This window comes from Myotis yumanensis, unplaced genomic scaffold (assembly GCF_028538775.1).
Source record: "Myotis yumanensis isolate MYYU_CA2020_CCGP unplaced genomic scaffold, mMyoYum1.0.hap1 SCAF_14, whole genome shotgun sequence".
In the NCBI taxonomy this organism is placed as follows: Eukaryota; Metazoa; Chordata; class Mammalia; order Chiroptera; family Vespertilionidae; genus Myotis; species Myotis yumanensis.
The window spans coordinates 4,960,328-4,978,345 of record NW_027223765.1 but is presented as its reverse complement, the minus strand read 5'-3'; positions in this window follow the sequence as shown (position 1 = coordinate 4,978,345).

Here is an 18,018-nt window from a genome sequence, read left to right as displayed (position 1 = left end):
GCCACGCCTGCTGCCCTGACTTCCCCAGAGCGGAGGGGCCCCAGCAGGAGGCAAACAGCAGGAACGACAGAAACACAATCCCTGAACACCATGCAAGCGAGAGCAGAAGAAACAACAGCCCAACTTCACGTGATGAAAACAAATGTTGTTAGAGAACCTCAACGTTGGAAACTGGAGGCAAAAAGCATTGCTCAAGCACACAAGTCCACACAGCATGAAAGGGAGCAGTTTTTTAAAAAATATGTTTTTATTGATTTCAGAGAGGAAAGGAGAGGGAGAGAGATAGAAACATCCATGATGAGAGAGAATCATGGATCGGCTGCCCCCTACTGGGGATCAAGCCCACAACCTGGGTCTGTGTCCTGACTGGGGATTTGAACCGTGATTTCTTGGTTCATAGGTCGACGCTCAACCACTGAGTTATGCTGGCTGAGCTAAAATTAGAAATAGTCTCTGAATTCCTTGTGGACTCCTGGACCCCCAGCTGAACCTAGTGGTACAGAGAGACACCGAGGGTTGGGGCCCAGACCCCTGCAGTAGCCCGGATATTGTAATTGAGTCGCACCATTCCACCGGGAATGGTGAACATAAAGTTATGTTTACACTATCCTGTAGTCTCTCAAGTGTGCAATAACACTGTGTCTAAAAATATATCGACCTTAATTAAAAATACGTTACTGCTAAAAAATGCTAACCCTCCTCTGAACCTGTGGGGGAAATGGCACCGCGAGACTTGCTCAACGCAAGGTTGCCTTACGTTGGGTACGACACACAGTATCCACGCAGCACATTAAAGTGTGGTGCAATAAAATGGGGTGACCTGTGCTCACATTACGTCGCCCACATCCTGTAAGGAGCTGAGCAGCCCTGTGTGCCTCCGTGACTCCTGGGTGGAAGGATGGATTGGAGGTCGGGTGAAGCACTGGCCTTCGGAGTATTGGGCAGAGTATAGTTTCCTGTGTGGGGGTGTCTTCCCGGGGCCCTGTGAGAAGCATAATTACAAGATGTGCTAGTTATCGGTACTTAAAATACATTGTTTGGGTCGGGCCAGCATGGCTCAGTGGTTGAGCTTCGACCTACGAACCAGGAGGTCATGGTTTGATTCCCAGTCAGAGCATATGCCCGGGTTGTGGGCTTGATCCTCAGTGTGGGGCTTACAGGAGGCAGCCAATCAATGATTCTCTCTCATCATTGATGTTTCTAGCCCTCTCTCCCTATCCCTTCCTCTCTAAAATCACTAAAAATATATTTTTTAAAACTAATAAAATACCTTGTGTGGCTCTTTCTTTTCTGCCTCTTTATGAATTCTGTGCTTCTATTGGACTTATTCAAGCATCATAAGGATAAGGTTGGATTGAGTCATTCCTGCAAAAAATAGCTACCTGGATATTTACGACTCTGTACTTGACAAATGTCGTTGTTCACCACTGTGTTCCCTAAGTGGGGAAAAAAGAGAAAACCCTTGAGTTGATTTCTTTATACATCTTGTCCGTGGAATCCGGGTTGGAGCTGGGAATGCAGAGCTCTCTGCCCACGTAAACTTCCCAGGTGGCTGTCTGTGTCCTTACATCACCTGCATAACCTGGAGAGCCCACTCAAGGGCATTCCGCCTTAGTTCCTTTTGTTCATGACTCACCCCTCATCAAATACGCATTTATTCCGTGTCTACCATTTGTCAGGCTCTGTGCGAGGTGCCAGCACTAGCGGGTTGGGTATAGGGTGACATTTTATAGTCCCAGATGTTGTACACACACTCACCACTTGCATGTCATTGTTTTCTATGGGACACACATGGGCACAGACACACGTGTACCTTCAGCGTGTTACTTGAGATTCCCGTACTGGCCCCTTACGCTGAGCCATCTCAGAAATCTGTAAGGTCATCGCGTGAGAAGCACAGTACGGTGTGGGGCGTGCCGAGTCAGCAGTGTGGTCTCTGGAGGCTGTGGAAAGCCCTGGCACAAAGGAATGAAGGTGCAGGCATGTGGAGGCCCCCAGGGTGCACTGATGTGCACGAGGTGGTGCGTGGGCTGTGTCTGCAGCAAATGCTGAGCCGCGGGGAGAGGTGGTGAGGCTTATGTGCACGCTACCATGGAGAGGAGTGAGGGGCGAGAAAATACGAAACAGTGGCTCCTGTGGCACCACCCCACGTTTATCAAGTAAAAACGGAGACACAGAAAACAACCATACCAGCTCCAGAAGCACACCTGTAAGTAGGGGACACAGAAAACAAATGAAGTGTCTACCAGGAGGGGCAGGGGACTTAGAGAGGGGAGCGGAGGATAAAAGAAAGGGTCCTGATACTGGGCCATGAACTGAGAAGTATAATTAGCAAAAAATCTTGTCCTGAGTCCCCCAAAAAGAAAAAAAAAATAAGGATTTTAATTCCATTATTTCAAAACCTCTTTTTCTATAGTCTTTGCCTAAGCAGATCTAAAGTGGTTGGGTCTCCACTTGGTATAAAAAGCAGTGGGAGATGATTATTCCGAATTTAATACTAGGTTTCAGGACAATAATAATGGCAAATCCTTGCCATTTTAGTGTATATAATGAGACTTCAGCTGCTATAAACAATAACGATGATGATATTAGCTTTGTCAAACATTTACTGAGGGCTCACTAGCTTAGAATTTATGAACTACCAGTAAGTTCTTTATAAACTTATAAAAAAAACATATCAAAATTAGTAGAAAGATAAATTTACCCCCTAAAATTTTTAACTCTTGTTGCCTTGGATACACCATATTTTTTGCACATTTTAAAGTGTTTTAAAATATCTCTTGGCCTCAAGTGACCCTCTTAGAAAATTACAAGAAACTTGACAGTTAAAGGAAAGAGGTCCGTTTACATAAATATTCTCAGAGATATAGATACATTCATGTAAGAAAGACTATCGTATTATTGTGTGTCAGATGAATACATCCATTACCTCTTTCTTTTAACAAGTGAGTTTAACCCATTTATATTTATTGTCATTACTGACACATTTGCTCCTTTCTCTTCTCAGTGAATGCTGACTCTGTTTTCCATTTCCTTGGGCTAAAAACCTAGAGTCACCTTCCTTTTTCTTACTCCCACATGAATTCCTCAGTAGTTCCCTTCGAGTCCCTGCACCATCTGTCCTACTTCTGCTCAGGCCGGAATAAAATTCTACAGTTATTTTTCCCTAACAGTTTGACGATGTAACTTTGACGTCTTTATTGTCCTGGTGAGAAGGCTGCTGTTTGTCTAATTGTCACACCTTCCTAAATAATATATTCCCTCTGGTAGCTGTTAAAATTGCTCCGTATCACTGATGTTCTCCAGTTCAACCTATTTCCAGGGTTTGAATTATTTCTTTTTATCCTGTTGGAGTTGCTAAGAGCCCATAGCCCAGGTTTATTTTTTCTAATTTAACACCCCAAACTAAAAGGCTTTCTCGTTCCCACGTGTCCAAGCAGAAACCCCAGGATTAGTGCTCAATGGACAAAGGTGAGCTCTTTCACGATACCTGCAGCCTGGGTGTTGGAGACAGTCACTGGCCAGACCTGGGTCATGTGCCCACACCTGAGGTCAGAGGTCTGTGGTCAGCACACACTAACTTCATGGGTTAAGAGCAAGGGCAGAAGGCGCGTTCCACAAACCCTCCTGGACTGCTGAGAAGAATTACGGATACAGGAGACTGTTACCCAATGAGTGTGTGTTTGTTCAAGAGCCAGGGCTGTCCCCCCAGAAAGGATTGAGGGGCACTTGGTGGAGGCATGGGTATTGGAGGTGGCACAGCGGAGAAGGCAGGGTGTTTCTGCCAGGGGAGAGGGAAGACCGATTCTTTCCGTTGTTTGGCAGATCAGAGGTAAGAATGGTGCTGTGGATGGAAGGGTTGGCTGGGAGATAGACGTCCATGTATGCTGGGCTCTGTGCTCAAACTTTTCTTTGCAAATAGTGGCGTTCATGGGAAGACAGCCAGCCAACAAGTGATGTGGTCAGGAACATACTGGACAGAAGTGGAGACTTTTGTTTGGAAAAGGGGTTTGGTATGAAGAGAAAACTGGGGAGTGTTACGGGCAGAGTTTTATTCCTTCAAAATGCAGATGTTGAAGGTTTAATCCCCAGTCCCGCGGAACGCTACTGAATTGGGAGGTAAGGCCTTTGAAAAGGTGATTGCGTTAAGATGAGGTTGTTAAGGTGAGCCCTAGGCCAATCTGACCGGTGTCTTTATCAGAGGAAATCTGGACACCCAAAAAATATGGCGGGAAGACACCAACCTGTGGACACCTTGGTCTTGGACTTCCAGCCTCAAAACTGAGAAAATAAATTCAAGCCCCCCGCCTGTGGTGCTTTATGATGACACCCCAGCAAAGGACCGTAGGGAATGGTTTTGAAGTTTCTAACCCTGCAGCGGTGAAAGCCGGGAGAAGTCATGTTAAAGGCAAAGTCTGTTGGACTTGGCAGCAGATCGGATGCTTGGCATGGAGAGACGCAGCAGCCCTCTGTACCATTTAAAATTAAATTATGCCTTGTCAGCTGGCTCCGTGGTTGAGCATCGACCTATGAACCAGGAGGTCACGGTTCGATTCCCAGTCAGGGCACATGCCCGGGTTGCAGGCTCTGTCCCCAGTAGGGGGTGTGCAGGAGGCAGCCGATCAATGATTCTCTCTCATATCTCTCTCTTTCTCTCTCTTTCTCTCTCTCTCTCCCTCCCTCTCTCTCCCCCTTCCTCTTTGAAATCAATAAATATATATTTTAAAAAAAGTAAAATGAAATGATGAGTTCTTAGGGCGCATGTGCAAAGCCTGTGATGTTCCAAGTGGAAAGGCCTGTCTGTTAAATCTCTTAGTAATATGGAAGCGTGTTGATGCTTAATCTTGCCGAAAGGCCGGAGGGCTCCATAATCCGCCTCCACATTTAGGAGGCTGAGCTCACCTCCCTGGGAGAGACAGGGGCTCCGCCAGCGGCCGGAACAGGAGCAGGCGGTGGTGTTGCGGAGGCGCGGGGTGGCCCGCGCAGCTGCGGTTGATGGGGGCTCTGGGAAATTAAAACTTTTCAGCTCTCCCCAAGCTGCTTCCTTACAGATGGTCTGGGAGTCGGGGTTTGTGTGTGTGTGTTGTATATGGGGGTGGCTGTGGCCAAGCAGAAAACTGCTCCTAAGACCATCGACTCTCTCATTCCTTTTCCTGGAGCACAAACCAAATTAAGATAAGAATATTAATTGGTAAGTGCCGTCTTCTAAAAATATAGGCCTGCATGGAGGGTTTTACATGGCTTCTTGGGGGTTTGCTTCCTCCACATCCACCCGCTAAATCATGGAGGCATTTATGACGACTGTAAAATGGAATTTGTGGGACTGACTGTACGTACTCATAAGTTTGAAGTGTACATTTTCTGTAATATATAGACTGGTTTGTAATGTGGTGTACATAAAGGCGACAGAAGGCATATAATTAAAGAAAACTTTCAAATCCCGGGGTTTCTTCTATTGCAGGCCTTTTTTATGTTTGCGGAGGGATTACCACACAACGCCGTAAAACACCGCATACATCTCATTTTACTCCGGTAAGCGGGCCAACTTCTCTGCGGAAAGTCTCTGTTGACGATATCTTTCTGTGGGGGAAGAAGACAGGTTTGGGTTTCTTGTTTGCATTCACTCTATAAAAATCAATGCCAGTCTGGCAGGTTTGTAAATATTGACTCTGGGTAGCAATTCCAAGGCGGCTGCTCCCCCACCCCCCCACCCCCCTGCTCAGCGCTCTGTTCAGTCACTAACAAAAATCTGCATGCGAAAAATTCTGGAACATTCCATGAGTCAAAAAACGGGATTGGTTCAGACGCCTGTAGCCAAAACTGCCGTTAGGGTCGTGATCCTCTTAATGAGAACCTACTCCTGGGTCATGCCTTGGGCTTACGCTCTCAGGCAATTTTTATGAATCATTAGAGTTTTGATTCATCCCTTTGAAATCTATGTGTGACAGATTCTCCATGGATAGGTTAAAAGGAGATTTTAAGAATTAGCTTTTCTTGCACTGTGTAAAAAATGCAAAGGCCAGGACTCAGTACCAGTGGGATAGGCACTACATGTTAATCCAAACATCAAGTTTAGAAACAAAATAACTGCATGGTCGAAAGGACGCTGGAAACTATAACAGATAAGGACATTACTTTGAATCAGGCTTTACATTTGCTAATACATCTAGAATTCTTAAAAATAACTTATTTCTATTACTTTTTACATTTTGAATATGCAGAACTGGTAAGTATCTTAAAGTACCACACGGAACTATACATTTCTCCTTCCCTCCATAATAACCTGTTTTGTTTTACGGACTTTCAGGCATACACAGCTAACAGACTTCCTCAATCATCTCTTTTAAGCAAGAGAAATCGATTTTACTGCTTTTGTAGGCAATGTGATTTCTCCTCCCTTTTTCTTTCTTTAATAATGTTTATACATGGACTAGCACTTTAAGAATTAAGATGGAATTATCCTGTAATCTGTGACCACCCATCCCCCTGAGTAGTAGAAATGGATTCTGTGTCATGTGTCAGATAATTATGATTTTTAGAGATGGCAGATAAAATGTATCCTGACTACTAATTCCTCCTCTACCCATATTAAATCACCAAAATCTAGTTCCAGAGGGCAAAGTGTGAAAAATCAATTTAAAAATGCAATCTAGGCTGAGAAAAGAATCTCGGATGCCCGTGAGCAGGCAGGGTGAATTCTGAGTGTGGCTGGAGCCCTCTGAGAGATGCCGGGCACACGCCGGCTTTCAGGACACGTCTAGCCACATCGTCCCTCGTCCCTGTTTAATGAAAGAGGCGGAGTGATGCCCGCGCCATTTTAAGCCGATGGCCCCCAATACCTGCCCGAGGGACCAGAATCCACCTGGAGCTCCCTGAAGGCTTAGGCGCCAAACAAAACGGGGTCCAATTCTGCTGAGTTTTCTGAGAAGACTGATGGTGTTGGAAGCAGAAAACTGATGGCTCTAAATAGTTATACGGTGGGGCCTTGACTTACGAGTGTCCCGACTAATGAGTTTTTCGAGATACGAGCGGTCTCTCGGCCGTTTTTTGCTTTGAGTTGCGAGCTAAAATTCGGGTTACGAGCCAGCTTCAGATACCCCACCGCTAGTTGGTGCAGCAAACGTCGCAGTGAACGCCACAACATCAGCCCAGCATCACGTGTCTTGTTCACTTTAAGATTTGACATAGGAGTAATTTGAGTTACGAGCTCCGTATCGGAACGAATTAAACTCATAAGTCAAGGCCCCACTGTATTTATGGTTGGGGAGCTGAGTTAACGCAGGGCAGTGGGTCTCACGGGGGTGACTAACGCTATTCTGATACTTCAGATAGGAAGAAATGTAAGGTTGTAGACCTTCGGTCCACAAACCTCGGATTCAAGTTAAAGGCTAGAGAATGTGATTGTGTACCATCATTTCTGACGGGGGGCGGGGGGGGGGGGGGGGAAGTGGGGTAGGAGAAGTAGAGGGGTGGAGTTATTTCTTCCCAAACACAGCCCACTGTTTTTATGGTAAAAAGACCCTACCACCACCATTCAGTGTGTGGACTGAGATATTCCACCTGCTCGGAGAATATGCTTGTATAAGATTTGCCTTCAGGTCTCAATCACCGTGTTTAATTTGGGTTGTGAAGACCACCTATTGAATCGTATCAGATGAGAGTGTTTTCGATAGGGGCCACCCTAAATATAGAGGTACATTACAGTGACCTCTGTCAGCGGTTGAACCTTCAGATCTATACACGTACCAGGCAGGGAACATAACTGAGGGAAGAAGCCAGTTTAACAAACACAGCGGTGCCCTGATGGTGTGGCTCAGTTGGTTGAGCATTGTCCCATGCACCAAGAGGTCACAGGTTTGATTCCCCATCAAGGCACATGCCTGGGTTGTGGGCTTGATCCCCAGGAGGGGGCTTGCAGGAGGCAGGCGATTGATGTTTCTATCTATCCCTATCCTTTCCTCTCTCTGAAATCAATAAAAAACATATTTAAAAAACAAAAACAAAAACAAATACAGCACCCATCTGGGATACAAAACTGTCCTGATACGCAGCAGCCTGAGGCTAGGGTTAGACCCTGGGGTGCGAGGGGACGGCAAACTCAAGCTCAGTCCAACTGGGTCAGCAGGAGGATTTGCCCAATTTTTCAAAGGATCTGAAGATTTAGATTTTAGGTATCATCTGCATTTTAATTTGGCTAATTCATTACAAATAAAATTGGAGCTCCAGAGAAGTGAGAAGCCAAGGGTACTACTACAAGGGTAGTGGTGTGAAGGCAGGAGCAGCCGGGCCAGCCCCTCCCCGATGTCCCCAGGAAGGGCTCCCCACTTTCTTCTCTCCCGTGGGCTGCCTGTTCCAGATTCAAAGTGCCTGCTGACCTCTGGCCACACCCATAATCACCTCCCTGTTGGTTTATCACCGGGGGTGGACTAGACTTGCTGTGGTTGCCAGTTGGTCCGTGAGGTCCGAAAGGTTGGCGAACGCTAGACTAGAGGGTCCGATGCCCTTAGCTTCATTAGAAGGAGGGGGCATATAGGGTTTGACTGACAAGGAGTTCCAACACCGGGTTGGAAAACTGAGGCCTATGACAAATCCAGGTTATTGCCTGAATCTGTAAATAAATTTTTTGCACAGCTACACCTGTTCGTGTATGCATTGTCCGTGGTTGCTTTTCTGCTCCAAAGGAAAATTGATAGCGGTGGCTGAGCCCATTTGGCCCGCACAGCTGAAAATATTTACCATCTGGCCTCTTACGAAAAAAACTTTTGCAGCTTCCTGCAAAAGAAACGGGGGTGTTAATAAATGGTAGCAAAAAACGGCATATATCCACTCCCCACCCCAAATGTACCATGGCTTTCAAGTCTGCTCCAAATGCATTCATGCCACATTTAGCAAATATAAAATGTGATACATCTTTTCTTTGCAAAACGCTGCTAAGTGTTGAGATTTAACGAGGCCCTTGCCTTCAACGACTTGCAAACTAGAGTGGAACGGTGGGAAACACCTAATTATAATGGATGCGATTTGGCATTAGCAGAGTCAAAGGACACATCGGTGCTGCGAGGAGCATTTGAAACCTTTCAGCAAACACGCACGTGTGTTTTTGCCAAATGTATCAGACACATTTGCCATGATAAAGCCTGAAGAAGACACTGTTTAAAAAGGTGCCGCTTCATTAAGGTTTTTTCCGAGGCTTTATTTTGCTCCCTTGTGTATTTTGCTTGACTCTGTGTTGGTTTCTGTGCATCTGAGACAGCCCTCTGCCCGCCATCCTGAAGGGGCGCTTCGTGGGGACAGGAACCTCGTCGTTCCTGCCCCAGCTCTGGGCTGTGGTTGTCAGGGAGCTGTTTTCTTTCCAGTGGCTCCCGGTCGGTGAGGGCTGCCCAGACTGGTCAGTGCTGCAGAGGTGAGGGGGGTCTCAGCACCTGGATCCGGGCTGACTGGAAGCCTCAATCCCAGCTTTTAACGTTTGTAGATCACACAGTCCGGGAACCTCAGGGTAAGCTGCTGGCCACCAGAGCCAGGCCACGTGGAGATGCCCCTGGGAGCAGCCGTCAACCTCCGGGTGGAGGGATATCTGAGCCGCTGTCCTGTGTCCCGGCCCAGGTGTGTGCCTGCTCAGGTGTGTGCCGCCCAGGTGTGTCCAGGCCCAGGTGTGTGCCTCCCAGGTGTGTGCCGCCCAGGTATGTCCCGGCCCAGGTGTGTGCCGCCCAGGGTGTGTCCTGGCCCAGGTGTGTGCCTGCTCCTGTGTGTGCTGCCCAGGTGTGCCCCAGTCCAGGTGTGTGCTTCCCAGGTGTGTGCCGCCCAGGGTGTGTCCTGGCCCAGGTGTGTGCCGCCCAGGTATGTCCCGGCCCAGGTGTGTGCCGCCCAGATGTGTGCCGCCCAGGGTATGTCCTGGCCCAGATGTGTGCCGCCCAGGGTATGTCCTGGCCCAGGTGTGTGCCGCCCAGGGTATGTCCTGGCCCAGGTGTGTGCCTGCTCAGGTGTGCCCCAGTCCAGGTGTGTGCCGGCCCTTAGGCCTTCTCCACAGGCTGAAGGTGGGCTTCGCTCTGCGCTCTGGGCCGCGCCCTGGGCAGCCGTGGCCGAGAACTGTCTGCAAGGCCCGTATACACCTGCCACCCCGGGCGGCGCGGGGCCACCGGAAGCTGGACCACCGGAAGTGGAAGCGGCTCTGGGCACAAGAACTGCGGACGGACCTGCCAGTCACGCAAGAGTTGCTTCCTGATATTCCACTCCCTCCAGGCGGGCGGTTCCCTGACCCGGACCCTCTGCGGCTGGGCACCTGCCCCAGAAGATGAAAAAGCTCTGCTGGCTGGAGCGAGGCGGAGGAGAGCTCGGAGGCAGCACCCCAGCAGGCCCAGCGCTACCAGGTGCCTGCCCCCAGCAGCCAGGTGCCTGCCCCCCCCACCCGTGCCTGCCCCCAGGTGCCTGCCCCCAGCAGGCCCAGCGCTACCAGGTGCCTGCCCCTAGCAGCCAGGTGCCTGTCCCCAGGTGCCTCCCCCACCCCCACCCCCATGCCTGCCCCCAGGTGCCTGCCCCCAGCAGACCCAGGTGAGCAGGGGGGCCTCAGGGACAGGTTCCCGGGCCCTGCACCACCTGCCATGTCAGAACCTCCTGGGTTGCCGCTGGCTTTCAGGGCTATTGTTTTGGGGGCTCCTCTCTGATGTGCAGGTGTCAGACTTCGAGGTGCCCATGTGGGGTTCAAACGCTTTGCCCTCAGGGACAAGCTCATGGTTTTGAGTTCCCTCCAGACTCAGGGTTTGAGGTGGGTTGTGCCCCAGCCCCTGGAACCCACGTCCAGGTGGCCTCCTGCATTCGCCAGAGACGCCCAGTGGCCCAGACAGTTCCAGGTGTTTTTCAGAGAAAGCTTCACCTGCAGCTGGCGCTGCAGATTCGGGGAGCCCCTGGAGGCGGGGGAGCCAGGAGGCGCTGTTTGTTTTAAACTTCACTGTAAAGGTTTTCCACCGTTAGGTTCTCTCTGGCTCTGCCCCAAACGGCCAGGTTGACTGGTTTGGGTTAAACGTACATGTGGTGGTGTTACCGAACTCAAGGGGCTGGAAGTTGGGGTGCTCTATTCTTGAAGAAGACATGGTGGTTGCCAGGTAGTTTTATTTACTTGCAGCAGGTAAAGGAGACGGGATTCGTATCCAAAGCTCCGTGTCCCCAGAGGTGTGGCTAAAGTTAAGTGTGTCTCAGAAGAAGAGCCTTATGATGAAATAATTTTCAAGAGCAACAAATTAGAAAAATATTTAATTTTGATAAAAGGCACAAGATGATATAACAATCTGTGTAGAATGAAAGACAGCATGACCAAGTTAAAAGAAAAAGAATGATCTGGGAGGAAATGTCTGCAAAAATTTTGTATTGAGACTATACAGAGAGCTCTTGCAAATGGATAGAGAAATGCCAATAAAGAACAAAATGGACAAAACTTACGAATAAGTACCTGGAAGGAGAAATACATGCTTATTGGACAAGAAGCACATCAACAAATACTTAATCTCACTAATGACCCAGGACATGGAAGTTAAAATGACCATTTAGCAGTATGTAACATTTAGAAAGCTGACGAAGATTTGATTATGCAGTTTAACTTCCGGACATGTATTGTTCATAAATATTGTCCATCATCACCAGGTGGGAATGATGTTGAACCCAAACACTGCGCAGTGACTGGCTTTCAATGGGTAGCTCATTCTCTGTGTATGGTCCTGAATGTGAAATAATCCGGGTATCACTCTTGGCACAGAGATTTTTACAGCATTGCTTGTCATGCGAATAATAAAAATGATGATTATTTAAAAAACAGAAAACAACCTATCTCTCTTTTTTTCTTTTAATCCTTACCTGATGGTATTTTTCCATTAATTTTTAGAGAGTGGAAGGGAGGGGAAGAGACAGAGAAAGAGAAACATTGACCTGAGTGAGACACATTGATTGGTTGTCTCCCACACATGCCTGATCAGGGCCTGGGATTGAGCCGGCAACCGAGGTATATGCCCTTGACTGGAATCCAACTCACGACCCTTCAGTGCCCAGGCCCATGCTCTATCCACTGAGCCAAACCAGCTAGGGCTGCATTACAATTGTATATGAGGAATTGGCTCACAAGACCACGAAAGCTGAGTGGTCCCCTGACCTGCCATCTTTGAGCTGGAGGCCCAGGGAGGTGTGTGTGTGTGTGTGCAGACACACACAGAAATCACAGAAATGAGGGTTAATCTGGGCACACCATGGCCAGTCCCCTTGACATAAAATAAACCATCCCAAGTGGATTACTTTGGGCTTTAACTAAGTATGCAGTGGTTAATGTTTTCTTTCTTAAAAGAACAGAATTGGAACAATTATAGTAAAGTTTTTCTTAAATGTAATATGACTTTCAAATATTTGAAATACTTTATTACTTAGGAAAAAAACACAAGAAAAACAGCATTCACCGTTTCCTAGAAAATGGTAAATCCTTCATTTTTTTTTAAAAAAAATTTGTTTCAGAATTCTCCTTCTTTGCAACATTTAAGCAAATAGTTAAGTGTTTTAAAATTTAAAATATTACCAATATACTGTTAAAAGTTTATTTTATTTTTTATTACATTTATTACAAGTGTGCATTTCTATGATGCATGATCCACATATTGCCTTGTGTGCCTACCACCCAACGTGAAACCATCAGTGTGCTTTCTAAGGCTTCCATTTTTGAGCAGTGGTGATGGTAATTTAAAGCGGAATCTGCTATGTCACCATCTTCCCGTTACTCCTCTGGGATTGAAATAAAATTCCTATCAATTCTTTGAAGTACATTCAGAAAGCATCTCAGTGGGGATGCTTGAAATTTGGAGATGTGGGAAGGAGACCTTGAAATTTGTGATTTACGTAGAGCTCGACATGGATTCTGACAGTCCTTTTAAGGTCTGGTTGCAGGCGTTTTTCCTAATAAGATTGCTCGGCATTGACGTATGTATTTTTCTGTTGGAAGGTGATGGCGAGGAACCGACTCAGAGACAGTGGAGTCCATGGTGAAGGAAGCTCTGGCCTGAGAAACACGACAAGTAAGAATCACCGTTGGCTGAAATTCATTTATTGATTTTTATTAAATGTACTGGGGTGACATTGGTTAATACAACTATCTAGGTTTCACGTGTACAGTTCTGTGATACCTCGTCTGTGCATTGCATCGGGCGCCCAACATTCAGAGTCAAGTCTTCTGACACCCTCATAGAGTTGATCCTGTTTTCCCCTGCAGAGCCTCTATCACTGATCAATCAACATAAAAAAATAGGGTCCTATATTTGGACTTCGGATTTTCAGTATAATTTTTCTCATTTTTTGTTATTTTCCCTTACATTTCAAAATAAAACCATCATATGTATGTCATATGTATAATTAATACATATATGTATTCAAAGACGTACATATATACCTCCCTAGTCAGGATGTTTGCTCTGGTGCATTTTCTAAGATTCTCACTTTCCTATGTGGCCTCACCATTTAGGGTGGCTTTAATGTAGAATTGTAAGTTGAATGGTAATTAGACTTTTGTCTTTCCTGCTGGCCTGTAGATTTCTCAAGAGCAGGGGTCAATTCCACGCCTTCGTGTAGTGGAATTTAATACAGTGACCATCCTATTATGGATGAAACAATGACCATGCCTGAGGGCAATGAACGGATCCCTCTTTGTAGAGCATCTGGAACCTGCATGTTACATGACTGTTAGGGTTCCCACCTCCTCCCTACTCCTGTTCCGTCACGAATGGCCAGGTGGCCTTGGCCTCAGAGTAACTTGGAATGGCGTCGCGAGTGGATACCTGGTTTACTCAGTCCACGTCTGTCCTCCATTACGCAGGGGCCGGGATTCCAGTTCAGAAAACAAGCTGATGTGCACGGGTTCATCGCTGTGGTTTTGGTTGGTCGCCTTGTTTTGCTTTCTGAGAAATTGCTGGCTTTTTCTAACAACGACGGTGCAGTTGAGAATGTGCAGTCGCCAAATGCCGTATTCTGCTGGTTCTGTGTTTGTAAACCTTTAGGTGGGGAGCGTGCCAGGTTGTCAAATTGCTTCCCTGTGCTCCTGGGGTGTGGCTGCCCGCTTTAGATGTTCCTAGCTGAGGAGGCAGGGTTTCGTGCCCTGCCTGCCTAGCTAGGATCAGCTGATAAGCAGTCGCTATTTCTTTCATTCAGGTTCCGTCCATTTTTGCTTATTAAACTATGTGACACTTCTTGGGAAATCTCGTTGTTGTTTTTTTTAATTGTTGATAGTATGACATATCCCATTTCCCCCTTTACCTCCCTCCTCCCAGCTCCTCCCCTCCCAACCCCCCTGACACCCCCCCACCCCCCCAGGTCTTCACTACCCTATTGCCCAAGTCCAGGGCTATGCCTGTAAGTATGTAAGTTCTTTGTTTTATCTCTTCTCGTCCCCCAAACCCTACATCGAGGTATGTCAGTCTGTTTCATGCCTCTCTGCTTCAGTTCCTATTGTGTTGGTCAATTCATTTTGTTCATTAGATTCCACAAATAAGTGTGATATTTGTCTTTCTCAGTTTGGCTTATTTCACTTAGCATAATACTTTCCAGGTCCCTCCATGCTGTCCCAAAGGGTAAAAGATCCCTCTTTTTTACAGCTGCATAGTATCCTATGGGCACTTGGGCTGTTTCCAAATCTTAGCTATTGTAAATAACGCTGCTATGATCATAGGGGTGCGTATATTCTTTCTGATTTGGTGGTTTGGGTTTTTAGGGTATATTCCCAGAAGTGGGATAGTTGGATCATTGTCTTTTGACTAAAGATATTTATCATGCTATGCAAGGAAAGGATACATACCAGTAAATTAGACTGAAAGCCGCAGCGAAGCTGAGAGCAGCCCCGCTCCCTGAGGCAGGTGGCTCCATTTCTCCCGTATTTGCCTACATTCCTTCAGTTCCTAGCGGGCGTTTGCTTTGCCATTTTACGTTTCCTCGAAGAGTGTATAGCAAGATCCGGGAGGTGGGCCTCTGGGATTTCATTCCCATCCGCGCTTTGCTTCCACGGGAGGTTTGCAGGCGGAAGGATCTGCTTCTGTGTGCTCTGCCCTGGCTCCAATTCCCGGCTGCTCTGCACGTGGAATGATAATGCACACTCACCCCCACAGAAAGGGAATGTTTTTGAAGCCAAATTCATTTTCTCTTAAGTTCAACCGGATTATGCTCCATTGCACGTGGATTTCCTACATTGATATTGTTTTTCCTTGAGACTGTAGATTTGTAAAAGAGGATGCTTTTAAAATAGCTTTGCTGAAATGTTGCAGGAAGGGTTTAGCGATGCTGTGTTGAGTGTTTTTGTGTGAATTAAAATGACATATTTCTACATGCGGAACCCCTGTTTTGCTCGTGAGGGTTGACTGGACAGGGCGGGGGTGGGGAGGAACCTTCTGGAATGAAGGGAGTGACCTGTGTCTTGGTGAGGAGAGAAATTCCGTGAGTGGAGGCAGTGTGTGTCTAGTTGTGAAATCATCGCAGGCTACACCAGGACTGCACGTGCCAGGTACTGTGTGCAGATGTTGAAGCAAAAAGTGGGGAGGGGCTCAGAGGACAGATATTAGCCCTAAGCAAATAAATATCTAATTAAAACTCAGGAAGTGTTTCTGTCAGAAGGCGTCATAGGCTATTAGTAGAGAAAATATATCATAAACTAAGTTTTAATCTACTAAAACATGGATCACAGCCCAAAGATGACCAAGCTGTGTGATCCACGACCATTTCGTCTGTGGCTGTGACATCAAGTACATATTCACTGGGGGGTGAGGGTGCATTGGATGGAGGGAAACAACTAAATAAGATTATGTTCAGCCTCGATCCACTCAAATGCATATGGATTTCAAATGTCATTTTAATTTGTCCTCAAAAATTTAGGTTTGAGCAGGGAATGTACAGATTGAAGCAAAAGAATAAAGTACCGATGGAAGGAGTAAATATAAGTTGAAGTGATGCATTTTTTCATTGTGTTCCAATAGTTCTTTTTTAAAAGGGGAAAGGAAATACGATTGCTAGGCATTTGGAAGAGCTGGTGGACAATTATTAGCTTTAGTAGCTCCTAAAATCAAAAGAGGAACATTAATTGAAGTCCAGTATTCAGCTCTGCAAAGTGCATGAGTTACTAGTCACAATAATGTAAATTTGTAATAAAAATTGCACAGTGAATAATGGCTCTTATCAATAAGTAAGGTCAGAAATTGATAAATCATGAATCAGCAGTATTATTAGTAAAGTATTATAACATTAAGCTTAATAAGATATAGATGAATTTCAGAAGGAACAATTGAGAGAAGTAATTCTTTATATTTAAACTATATGCATGTATTTATTTGGTAAAAAATAAAATAAAATTTAATTTTAACAAAGGGCGCTGGAATACCTGGACCTCCACAAAAAATAAATAAATAAATCAAGACACAAACCTTACACCCTTCGCAAAACAGGAACTCAAAATGGACCATGGACTTAAACGTAATATAAAACTATAAAGCTCCAGGAAGCGCCGAAACCGGTTTGGCTCAGTGGATGGAGCGTCGGCCTGCGGACTGAAAGGTCCCAGGTTCGATTCCGGTCAAGGGCATGTACCTGGGTTGCGGGCATATCCCCAGTAGGAGATGTGCAGGAGGCAACTGATCGATGTTTCTCTCTCATCGATGTTTCTGACTCTCAATCTCTCTCCCTTCCTCTCTGTAAAAAGTCAATAAAATATATTAAAAAAAAAAATAAAGCTCCAGGAAGATAACAGGAGAAAACCTAGACCACCTTGGGTATGGTAATGGCTTTTTAGATACCACACGAAAGGCAAGATTCATGAAAGCAACAATTGGGAAGCTGAACTTCATTAAAATTAAAAGTTTCTGTCTGCAAATGACACTATAAAGAGAAGGAGAAGACAAGCCACAGACCGGGAAAAAATATCTGCAGGAGACCACGGGCTCCGCCGAGCCACCGTCTTCACGGCCTGTTCAGTCATGAGCTGGCAGTCCTGGGTTTGTTGTTTTCTTTCTCTTTGTAGCCACGGCTGCTTAGGATGCAACCTGCTGGAGAGACTGTCCTTTGAACTAACTTTGTAGACTTCCCCAACACTGTGTCAAGTGTTAAGCTAGAGAAGTGCTTTTTTAATAACGGAGAAACTCATTAAAAATGTCGGAGCTCCACAGCCCACTCCTTCCCTAGGACACGTGAGGTGGGGGAGAAAGAACTCCCAGGGTAACGGCGAACGTGTGCTCGAGACTGTCACCCCAGGAACCCAGGGTGAGCGGGAAATACAGTGGGACAGCTCTGCATGTGCCCAGATCCAGCCTCCCTTCCCCTCCTCAGCCCCAAGTTCCGCTCCAACACAGACATTTCTGAGGACTGAGGTCCTGTCTGGATCAGGATATGTCCTCAGACACAACACAGAACCACACGCAACTCCGTCATCCGAGGCCTGGCCATGCAGCCCCTGCCTCTGGCTCGGCCAAACCCGCTTTGCTAACTGTGCTTAGAGCAGTGATGGCGAACCTATGACACGCGTGTCAGAGGTGACATGCGAACTCATTTTTTTGGTTGATTTTTCTTTGTTAAATGGCATTTAAATATATAAAATAAATATCAAAAATATAAGTCTTTGTTTTACTATGGTTGCAAATATCAAAAAATTTCTATATGTGACACGGCACCAGAGTTAAGTTAGGGTTTTTCAAAATGCTGGCACGCTGAGCTCAGAAGGTTTGCCATCACTGGCTTAGAGGATCTGCTTCATCTTTTGTGGACATAGCTTCCATTTATCTTCTGCAGAATGGCCTCTTTCTGGCCCTCCGGTCCGTAAACTTTGGGAGGGGCTGGTCCGAGCCCTCGCTCAGGGTGGGCCGTGTCTTAGCCTGTGCAGCCGCCCTAACAAAATGCCGTGGACAGTTCTGAGTGTGGGGCCTGCCCCGTGTGGGCGGCGTGTGCCCAGGAGAGCTGGAAGGAGCCGTGCCTCGCCTCGCCGTGCACATTAGCGGATTTATACAGCCCCACTCAGATCATTAATCT